Source organism: Lethenteron reissneri, unplaced genomic scaffold, assembly GCF_015708825.2.
Source record: "Lethenteron reissneri isolate LAM-NWPU_2019-01 unplaced genomic scaffold, ASM1570882v1 scaffold_1536, whole genome shotgun sequence".
NCBI lineage: Eukaryota > Metazoa > Chordata > Hyperoartia > Petromyzontiformes > Petromyzontidae > Lethenteron > Lethenteron reissneri.
Genome location: NW_026891263.1, coordinates 130,478 through 141,531, shown reverse-complemented (window position 1 = coordinate 141,531; position 11,054 = coordinate 130,478). Strand labels below are relative to the sequence as shown.

Sequence of the window (11,054 nt, the reverse complement as noted above, 5' to 3'; positions counted from 1 at the left end):
CGAGGTGGAGCGGGGAGGGGCGTCCAGTGGGTAGGGGGAACCTAATCTGATTGGCTCCGAGGCGGAGCGGGGAGGGCGTCACGTGGGTAGGGGGAAACCTAATCTGATTGGCTCAAAGCGGAGCGGGGAGGGGCGAGAAGGAGGAGCCAAATAAATTAGCGGAAAACAAATCCCGCATCACGTGGGTAAGAAGGACCTAACCTGATTGGCTGTAAGGCGTTGCTTTGACCAATCAGAGAGCTCCAATCACTGCAGAAGGTCTGTGTATGTATCTGTGTGTCTGTGTGTGTGTCTGTGTGTGTATCTGTGTGTGTGTCTGTGTGTGTGTCTGTGTGTGTGTGTGTATCTGTGTGTGTGTCCTGTGTGTGTATCTGTGTGTGTGTCTGTGTGTGTATCTGTGTGTGTTGTCTGTGTGTGTATCTGTGTGTGTGTATCTGTGTGTATGTCTGTGTGTGTATCTGTGTGTGTGTCTGTGTATCTGTGTGTATGTCTGTGTGGTGATCTTGGTGTGTTGTGTGTGTGGATCTGTGTGTATGTCTGTGTGTATCTGTGTGTGTCTGTGTGTGTATCTGTGTGTATGTCTGTGTGTGTATCTGTGTGTGTGTCTGTGTATGTCTGTGTGTGTGTGTATATCTGTGTGTGTATCTGTGTGTGTGTCTGTGTGTGTATCTGTGTGTGTGTCTGTGTGTGTATCTGTGTGTGTCTCTGTGTGTGTATGTGTCTCTGTGTGTGTGTGTGTATCTGTGTGTGTATCTGTGTATGTGTCTGTGTGTGTATCTGTGTGTGTGTCTGTGTGTGTATCTGTGTGTCTGTGTGTGTGTCTGTGTGTGTATCTGTGTGTGTGTGTATCTGTGTGTGTGTCTGTGTATGTCTGTGTGTGTATCTGTGTGTATCTGTGTGTGTGTCTGTGTGTTTATCTGTGTATGTGTCTGTGTATGTCTGTGTGTGTGTGTATCTGCGTGTGTATCTGTGTGTGTGTCTGTGTGTGTATCTGTGTGTGTATCTGTGTGTGTGTCTGTGTGTGTCTGTGTGTGTATCTGTGTGTATGTCTGTGTGTCTCTGTGTGTCTCTCTGTGTGTGTGTATCTGTGTATGTGTATCTGTGTACGTGTGTCTGTGTGTGTGTGTCTCTGTGTGTGTGTGTCTCTGTGTGTGTGTGTGTCTGAGTGAGTTTCTGAACAACACCACCACCACCACCAACTTCACCACAACCACCACGTCGGCAATATGTCACCGTGCGCATTCCGCACTGCTACACTTAGAGGGGGCGACCAGGACGCTCATTAAACCGGGGGGGGGGGGGGTCATTGCTGGTAAATGGAGAAGTCTGTCCTCCTATGGCGCGTGTGTTCACACCGCGAATCGGATACAACGCGGCGATTCGCGTATTAGGGAACACACTTTTTGACGACGCGAATCGAACACAACGCGGCTTTGGCGAACAGAACGACGTCGGGATTCGCGTTTCTACGGCCGCCGCCTCGGTGTAGTGGGATGCTGCTGGATGCTTCTAGAATTCTACACCGTTAAAATCTTAACTCACGATTTTATTGATGAAGAAACTGTGAAATGAAGAGTTGCAAAACTCAGTCGAAGTTAGCCGGGGGTTGAACTCAGATCGCATGATTTAGTCTTGAGTGCAAACCATTACATCACAGGACCATCACAGCGCATCGCCATGCAATGCGATCTCTGTTCGGCAGTGTCTCGAGCTACATTATGTTAATAAAATAATTTACCGCCGGTTTCATTGCAATTTCAGCTACCAGGGTACAGGAATCAAAGCCCTGAGTGCTAACCACGACACCACTGACACCACAAACTTTTGGCAGAAGTTGCTCAGCCTAAGTGTAGCAAATGTTTACATCCTGATTCTTTGACGAGTGCTTGAGGACGAACCAATGCTAGTAATTAATCCGCCAAAGGTTCTAATCAGAAAAAGTAATTGCGGTTATTGATGAAACTTTACAGAGCAATGTCGAACTCCAGCTGTGAAACATTACTATTCTCAGGCACCACCAAAGTTTGAACTAAGACCCCCCCCCCCCCCCCCTAGCAAATGAATGTTGTGACCAATCGTGTTGTTGTTGTTGTTGTTTGGCAAGTGAGAGGACACCAGAGAGCCTGGAGAAAACCCAAGATCGGAGGGAGTAAGACTCAAAAGCTTAACACATTTAGATGTAACCCATTGCTCTACTGCCATCTCCTGGTCAGGAATATATTAGCACGTCAAAAGGGGGCTTACTGCGTTGAACTAATTCGAGAAGGCGCCTTTTGGCGTCATCTGGTCCAACCCACATGTGAGACTCGGCTCTAAGGAAAGCTGTCTCGGGTGTGGACCAATCAACTTCAAGGACAGTGCACACACATTATCAGAGTTGTGTTTTTTGTTTGCATTATGACTGCAGGTATTGTGGTCTATGCAAACACGACTCCTCGTAAAAAAAGGTGTCCGTTTTGTTGCCAGATAGAAGGGTAAAAAACCAATTATCAAGACGAAAAGAGTGACACTTTATCACGATCCAGCAAGACTTAACTAGATTTAAATTAAAAATCCAACCTTTTTTTGAACATAGCGTAAAATATAAAACCAAGAGGTCACGCTGAAACTTGAACTCAAGATTCAAGGGTTGCAAAGAGACAATAATCTCACGTTGCACTCATTGAATATTTTTCTGAATATCACCCGAGGGATGGAGCCAATGGTGAGTGCGTTGATTCCTTGATGAGTGTGCACTCATGTCACGTGCGGTTTCTGTTGGTAGCCCCTGTGATTGTGCCAGGTGTAAACATTTTTAGTAGCGTTTAAAATGGAGAGTTCCATAAAAATAACTCAAAATAAAACTCAATAAAACAACAAAAATTTTGAGTTAAAGTTTTCAAATGAATTCATGGAAAAGTAATGCCCCTTCACGTGTTTGATATTAAAATGAATTATCTTTGTGAAACTGGCCAGGAGATGGCAGTACAGAAAGGATATGCGGTGTCAGGAGCAAGTGCAGATGGCTCGGTTCTCAGAAAACACTTTTCTAAATGTGGGCTCAGCAGCTGCTGCCAAGAGGTTGTGCAATGAGGCAGCTCTACCTGGGGGTTCCGTGGTGTAATGGTTAGCACGCAGGACTCTGAATCCTGCGATCCGAGTTCAAATCTCGGTGGGACCTGCAAATAATAATTATTTTTTTCTCTTTATACGTGACTTGACCGAAAGAACCAAAGAGTAATTCCTGCAGTCACGAAAACTCCAAGTTAAGTTTTTGTTATACTCTTAGGTTTTTCGGTAAAGTTACGTAGGTTAAAAAAATAATTAATGTAAATAATAATAGAAATAAAATAAATGTGATTTATTTTTTATTTTATTATATTATTATTTTTGTTTTTTACCTACATGACTTTACCGAAAAACCTATAGGGGCGAGAGAGACAAGAACCCGAATAAAGGACAACGGTGATCTACACTGTTGAAGAGTCCTTTATTACACAAACAAGGAAAGGTGCAGGTCTTGTTGACATTCTCTATTCCTCTGCTGTAGCTGACAGACAGGACATGCGCCACCTGTTCAGACCCGCTTGTTCTGAATTCGCACGATGATTCCACAAACTTCTGCTTGGCTCTTGTCTGGCAATAATTTGCTGAACAATTCTTTGTCTGGAACTTTTCCGACACACTGAGGAGCAAGACGCCGCCCCCAGCAGTCGATGAAATCGATACCAATCTCGCTTCTCATCGTTTTGGGATCCACGGAGCATCCTTCTAACATCCTGCGGAACTTGTTCTGTGGTCCAAGCAAGTTTCAAGTTTCATTTATTAGGTATAGAGCCCTGTGAGCCATTCGGCTCTTGAATCGGGTGCAACCGCAACAAACAAAAACATGAACAAGAAAACATCTTAAAGTGACTATGTGACTGAGTGCAAATAGAAAATCCAAGAAAAGACAGCAAAACATTGCAGAAAAAGCACCGTACACCAACACTGTGTGCAAAAATCCCAGTGCGATGCAAGTCAAACAACAACAACCACAAGACAACTTAGATTAAGGCCATCAGTCTAACTCTGTACTACAACAAACAAACATGGCCAAACCGAAAAAACGTTTCAAAAATCACCAAAATAAAGCCATAAAAGCAATGAAACAGTGCAGGTCATAGGAGCTGTGATGATACTACCACGGCCGTGTGGACACACAACTGACGCCATCACTCAGAAGCTCAATGGGGAAGTCAAACCTGGCTGTGAATGTGTGTGACTCCAGGCTGTGTACCAGCATGAGCATCTTCTTGGGGCACGTGCTGTCAGCACCTGTGATGGCTGTTACAGCACATGGACTTAATCTAAGTTGTCTTGTGGTTGTTGCTGTTGTTGTTTGACTTGCATCCCACTGGGATTTTTGCACACAGCGTTGGTGTACAGTGCTTTTTCTGCAATATTTTGCCGTCTTTTCTTGGATTTTTTGTTTGCACTCAGTCACATAGTCACATTAAGATGTTTTCTTGTTCATGTTTTTGTTTGTTGCGGTTGCACCCGATTCAAGAGCCGAATGGCTCACAGGGCTCCACCTAATCAATGAACTTGAACTTGAACCCTGGAGGCAAGCCCCAAGCCTCGTGTGTTGTCTGTGTGTGTGTGAAATATTCAGCATTGAACCTACTTCTCCACGTTCACCAGACAAGTTGGAAAAGGTGGAGGTACCAACATTTGATCTCACCACGTTGCAACTGGCAATTGACGACAGACAGAGATATATTAATAACTAGCGGTTAGTACCCGGCGTTGCCCGGGCGAAAAAGGCAGACACATGTAGGTACGCACGCAAATCCATTGATACACACACATAGAGTTACACGCACAAATTGACTCACACATACATACATAGACTGAACAACAACAACCGCCATTCGCCACTAAGTGGCGGTGACGTCACAACAATGCTTGTGCCAGGCTATGTGCACCTTGAGGCCACGGGAAGTGTCGAACGCCCGCTGGCAAGAGGTCACGGGGCGAACCCAGATGTACAGGTCAACTGACTGAGACGACTGGCTGATGCACCACCTGTGGCCCCTACTGTGGCAACTTTCTGTGCTTTAGCCACCCGGCACTCCACTCTTTGTTGTGAGCGTCGCTCCTCCGCCCTCCGTTGTTGTTGGAGGGTGACTGCTTCCAACTGTCCAGTAGCGTCCTTCAGGAGCCTCCTCCACAGTGGCCGATCTTGACACGGCTGGTACCAGTCATCCGCAAGTGGACTCAGCTCCAAGTCCTCCTGTAGCACATCACTCCATGTCTTCTCCAGCCCGTGCCGCGCCCGTCTAGCCCCCTCGATCCGGCCGAACAAAAGCTGCGGGCTACATGACTCAGGCAACGCAGCCTTGCCTGCCAGAGGTCACCGATGAGACTTTGTCCACATCTTTCAAGGATTTGTGAGCTCCTCACACAATGCAGCCTGGTTAAACCCAGGATGGATCGTAGGCAGGCCAGCCTAAATGTTTCTAACCGGCGAAGATGTTCCATTAGGGGGTCCAAGTTTCGCAAGCGTAGAGAAGGGAGGGAATGACCGTGCCCGAGAAGACCTGAAGCTTCGTATGGAGTGATAGACCAGGTAGCTTCCACACAGCGTTACGCAGCCAATTAAAAGATACTGCAGCTTGACTGATTCGGAGTGAGACCTCTGCTGTTAAACCGGAGCCGGTCATTAGCACACTGCCCAGGGAAACTCTCCACTGTCTCCACAACTGGCCCATCACCAATTGGGAGTTGTGGGGGTGGAGTGTCGGATGGTACAAAATAGCCAGGCAGGTGCTTAGCTTTGGTTGGGCTGATGGTAAGACCCCACCTGTTGGTGGCAAGCTCCAGGTTCAGCAGCAGCACCTCGAACTCCTCCTCCGAGTGAGCAGCCATTAGCAGATCATCGGCATACATAACGTGGTTGAGCAATAAGGAGCCATCCCTTGACCGCACCCGGGCATCGATCAGCCTCCCATTGTATCTGTAGCAGATGGGAATTCTTTCGGTACAGGCATTGAAGGCTCGACGAACTACATTCAATGTGGGAGCCAGAGGACATCCCTGTTGCACCCCAAGGTGTAAAGGGAATGGCTCTGACGCGAGGCCGCTCACCATCATGAAGGTCCTTAAGGATTGTGATGAGTGGGTTCGGGACTCGGAAAGCACGAAGAGCAACCCAGAGTCCAGGCCTACTGATGGTATCATAGGCCTTGAGCAGGTCAATAAAGCACACGCATGGACTAAGATGCACACATGGACCTACAGACACGCAAAGAAATGGAGTTACACTGACTAACATGGAGGCATGCACACACAGCGACTAACACACACACACATGGACTGAGACACACACACATACATAGAGTGACACACACATTGCCGTACACACACATACACATGTCGACTGTCACACAGACATCCACTTGAGATACACACACATGGAGTTACACACACATATATGGACGTACACACACACAGCGACACACACACACATAGAGTGACACACACATTGCCGTACACACACATACACATGTCGACTGTCACACAGACATCCACTTGAGATATACACACATGGAGTTACACACACATATATGGACGTACACACACACAGCGACTCACACACACATACAGCGACTCACACACACACACACCGACTCGCACACATCGATACGTGGACTAAAATACACATTGACGTAAACACACACATATGTACTCGCACACACAGCAAAAGCACAGCAAAAAAGGGGAAATTGAGCAACCCAAAAATCCAAAAAGAGTTTTGTGCACACAAACATAATTATTGTAACATATCAACTCGTTTCATAATGGTAAACAATAAACCTGAGTTGTTATCTTCACGCAAACATAATTATTGTAACATCTGTGAACTTGTTTCATAATGGTAAACAATGAAGCTGAGTTTTTATCTGCACACAAACATTATTATTGTAACATCTGTGAACTTGTTTCATATTGGTAAACAATGAAGCTGAGTTTTTATCTGCACACAAACATTATTATTGTAATGTTTGTAAACTAATGTCTTTAACAATAGTAAACAATGGACTTGAGTTGTTAGCGTAAGAAGCAAGGAACTTTGTACTTACCATAGGCGTGTTGAGGCCTTGTGCCATGCTTAGCCCCCGTCCTGGCCTACATTGGCGAGGCGCGGAGTTGGCACGTTGCCAGGCTAGCGGCTGGGCCGCTACCCGACCCCCCAGCATCCCCTGCCCGTGCAAGAATAATGCTATGTAAGCAGTAAAATATTATTATCTACGGAGTCTGTGGTATAAACTGAACGCATCGTTTTGGGGGGGGGGGGGGGGGCGAAGAGGACATGACACTGTGAAGAAATATCCGCAGCGTGATGTGTGTACGTGTTGTCTGTAAAACGCGTGAAAGAAAATGTCTCCCGTGAGCTCGAGCGAACGCGCATCACTTGGCAGGGTCCGCCCCCCCCATGCAATTGGCGTCACTTGGTACAGTCGATGTCGTGCAGTAAGTAAATAATGAATAATAGAAACGGCACAAATGTGTTAATTAAACTACTTTATAGTTTACGGACGGGAAAACGGAATAGCCTATACCCACCACGGGGCTTAGGGCGTGCCGCCTGGCAAATTATTTCAGTGTTAAATACCATCGTCCGAGAGCCAAATCCCCCGCAAGCGCGAGCGCACGGAGACTTTTATATATAAGATGCATTTTATTCAGGTCTCAAGACTCTTGTTCCAGAAAGACTCATGGCTTCACCCCACAGAGACCCACAGACTCACCACACAGAGACCCACAGACTCACCACACAGAGACCCACAGACTCATCACATAGAGACCCACAGACTCATCACACAGAGACCCACAGACTCACCACACAGAGACCCACAGACTCACCACACAAAGACCCACAGACTCATCACATAGAGACCCACAGACTCATCACACAGAGACCCACAGACTCACCACACAGAGACCCACAGACTCACCACACAGAGACCCACAGACTCAACACACAGAGACCCATAGACTCACCACACAGACCCCAGACTCAACACACAGAGACCCACAGACTCACCACACAGAGACCCACAGACTCACCACACAGAGACCCACAGACTCACCACACAGCCCACAGACTCACCACACAGAGACCCACAGACTCATCACACAGAGACCCAACAGACTCATCCACAACAGATACCCACAGACTCATCACAAGAGACCCAGACTCATCACCACAGAGACCCACAGACTCACCACACAGAGACCCACAGACTCACCACACAGAGACCCACAGACTCAACACACAGAGACCCACAGACTCACCACACAGAGACCCACAGACTCACCACACAGAGACCCACAGACTCATCACACAGAGACCCATAGACCCACCACACAGAGACCCACAGACTCATCACACAGAGACCCATAGACTCACACCCAGAAGACCCACAGACTCACCACCCAGAGACCCATAGACTCACCACACAGAGAGCCACAGACTCAACCACACAAAGACCCATAGACTCACCACACAGAACCCATAGGACCACCACACAGAGACCCCACAGACTCACCACACAGACCAGACTCCACAGACTCACCACCCAGAGACCCACAGACTCATCACACAAGAGACCCACAGACTCACCACACAGATCACACACAGAGACCCACAGACTCACCACACAGAGACCCACAGACTCACCACACAGAGACCCACAGACTCACCACACAGAGACCCATAGACTCACCACACAGAGACCCACAGACTCACCACACAGACTCACCACAGAGACCCATAGACTCACCACACAGAGACCCACAGACTCACCACACAGACTCACCACACAGAGACCACAGACTCACCACACAGAGACCCACAGACTCACCACACAGAGACCCACAGACTCACCACACAGAGACCCATAGACTCACCACACAGAGACCCACAGACTCACCACACAGAATTCACCGCACAGAGACCCATAGACTCACCACACAGAGACCCACAGACTAACCACAGAGACCCACATACTCACCACACAGAGACCCACAGACTCACCACAGAGACCCACAGACTCACAACAGAGACCCACACTCACACACAGAGACCCACAGACTCACCACACAGAGACCCACAGACTCACCACACAGAGACCCACAGACTCACCACACAGAGACCCACAGACTCACCACACAGAGACCCACAGACTCACCACACAGAGACCCACAGACTCACCACACAGAGACCCACAGACTCACCACACAGAGACCCACAGACTCACCACACAGAGACCCACAGACTCACCACACAGAGACCCACAGACTCACCACACAGAGACCCACAGACTCACCACACAGAGACCCACAGACTCACCACACAGAGACCCACAGACTCACCACACAGAGACCCACAGACTCACACACAGAGACCCACAGACTCATCACACAGAGACCCACAGACTCACCACACAGACTCACCACACAGAGACCCACAGACTCACCACACAGAGACCCACAGACTCACCACACAGAGACCCACAGACTCACCACACAGAGACCCACAGACTCACACACAGAGACCCACAGACTCACCACACAGAGACCCACAGACTCACCACACAGAGACCCACAGACTCACCACACAGAGACCCACAGACTCACCACACAGAGACCCACAGACTCACCACACAGAGACCCACAGACTCACCACAAGAGACCCACAGACTCACCACACAGAGACCCACAGACTCACCACACAGAGACCCACAGACTCACCACACAGAGACCCATAGACTCACCACACAGAGACCCACAGACTCACCACACAGACCCATAGACTCACCACACAGAGACCCATAGACTCACCACACAGAGACCCACAGACTCACACAGAGACCCATAGACTCACCACACAGAGACCCACAGACTCACCACACAGAGACCCACAGACTCACACACAGAGACCCATAGACTCACCACACAGAGACCCACAGACTCACCACACAGAGACCCAGACTCACCACACAGAGACCCACAGACTCACCACACAGAGACCCACAGACTCACACAGAGACCCACAGACTCACCACACAGAGACCCACAGACTCACCACACAGAGACCCACAGACTCACCACACAGACTCACACAGAGACCCACAGACTCACACACAGACTCACCACAGAGACCCACAGACTCACCACACAGAGACCCACAGACTCACCACACAGACTCACCACACAGAGACCCACAGACTCACCACACAGACTCACCACACAGAGACCCACAGACTCACCACACAGAGACCCACAGACTCACCACACAGACTCACCACACAGAGACCCACAGACTCACCACACAGACTCACCACACAGAAACCCACAGACTCACCACACAGAGACCCACAGACTCACCACACAGACTCACCCACACAGAGACCCACAGACTCATCACACAGAGACCCATAGACTCACCACACAGAGACCCACAGACTCACCACACAGAGACCCACAGACCCACCACACAGAGACCCACAGACTCATCACACAGAGACCCATATACTCACCACACAGAGACCCATAGAATCACCACACAGAGACCTATAGACTCACCACACAGAGACCCATATACTCACCACACAGAGACCCATAGACTCATCACACAGAGACCCATAGACTCACCACACAGAGATCCACAGACTCACCACACAGAGACCCACAGACTCACCACACAGAGACCCACAGACTCACCACACAGAGACCCACAGACTCACCACACAGAGACCCACAGACTCACCACACAGAGACCCACAGACTCACCACACAGAGACCCACAGACTCACCACACAGAGACCCACAGTCTCATGGCGGTCACGGCTGCATCACGTGGAAGGTGGCTGAGGGCGGCATCCACGAATGGCCCCACGGCGGCCGCTTGAGGAAGTGCGACGCACCAGGAGGCCGGCGGCTCTTCGCCCGCCTGGCGGCGCTGGTGGTGCTGGTGGTGGCGCTGGTGGTTGTGGTGGTGCTGGTGGTGCTGGTGGTGGCGCTGGTGG

The 11,054-nt window shown here is 49.2% G+C and overlaps 1 non-coding gene across 1 annotated transcript; it reads left to right on the top strand.

Annotated features, from left to right (window-relative positions):
- Positions 1–3,088: 3,088 nt before the first annotated feature.
- TRNAQ-CUG (transfer RNA glutamine (anticodon CUG)) lies at positions 3,089–3,160 on the top strand. Its single transcript has one exon. It is a non-coding gene; the product is annotated as a tRNA-Gln (tRNA).
- The last annotated feature ends 7,894 nt before the right edge of the window (positions 3,161–11,054 follow it).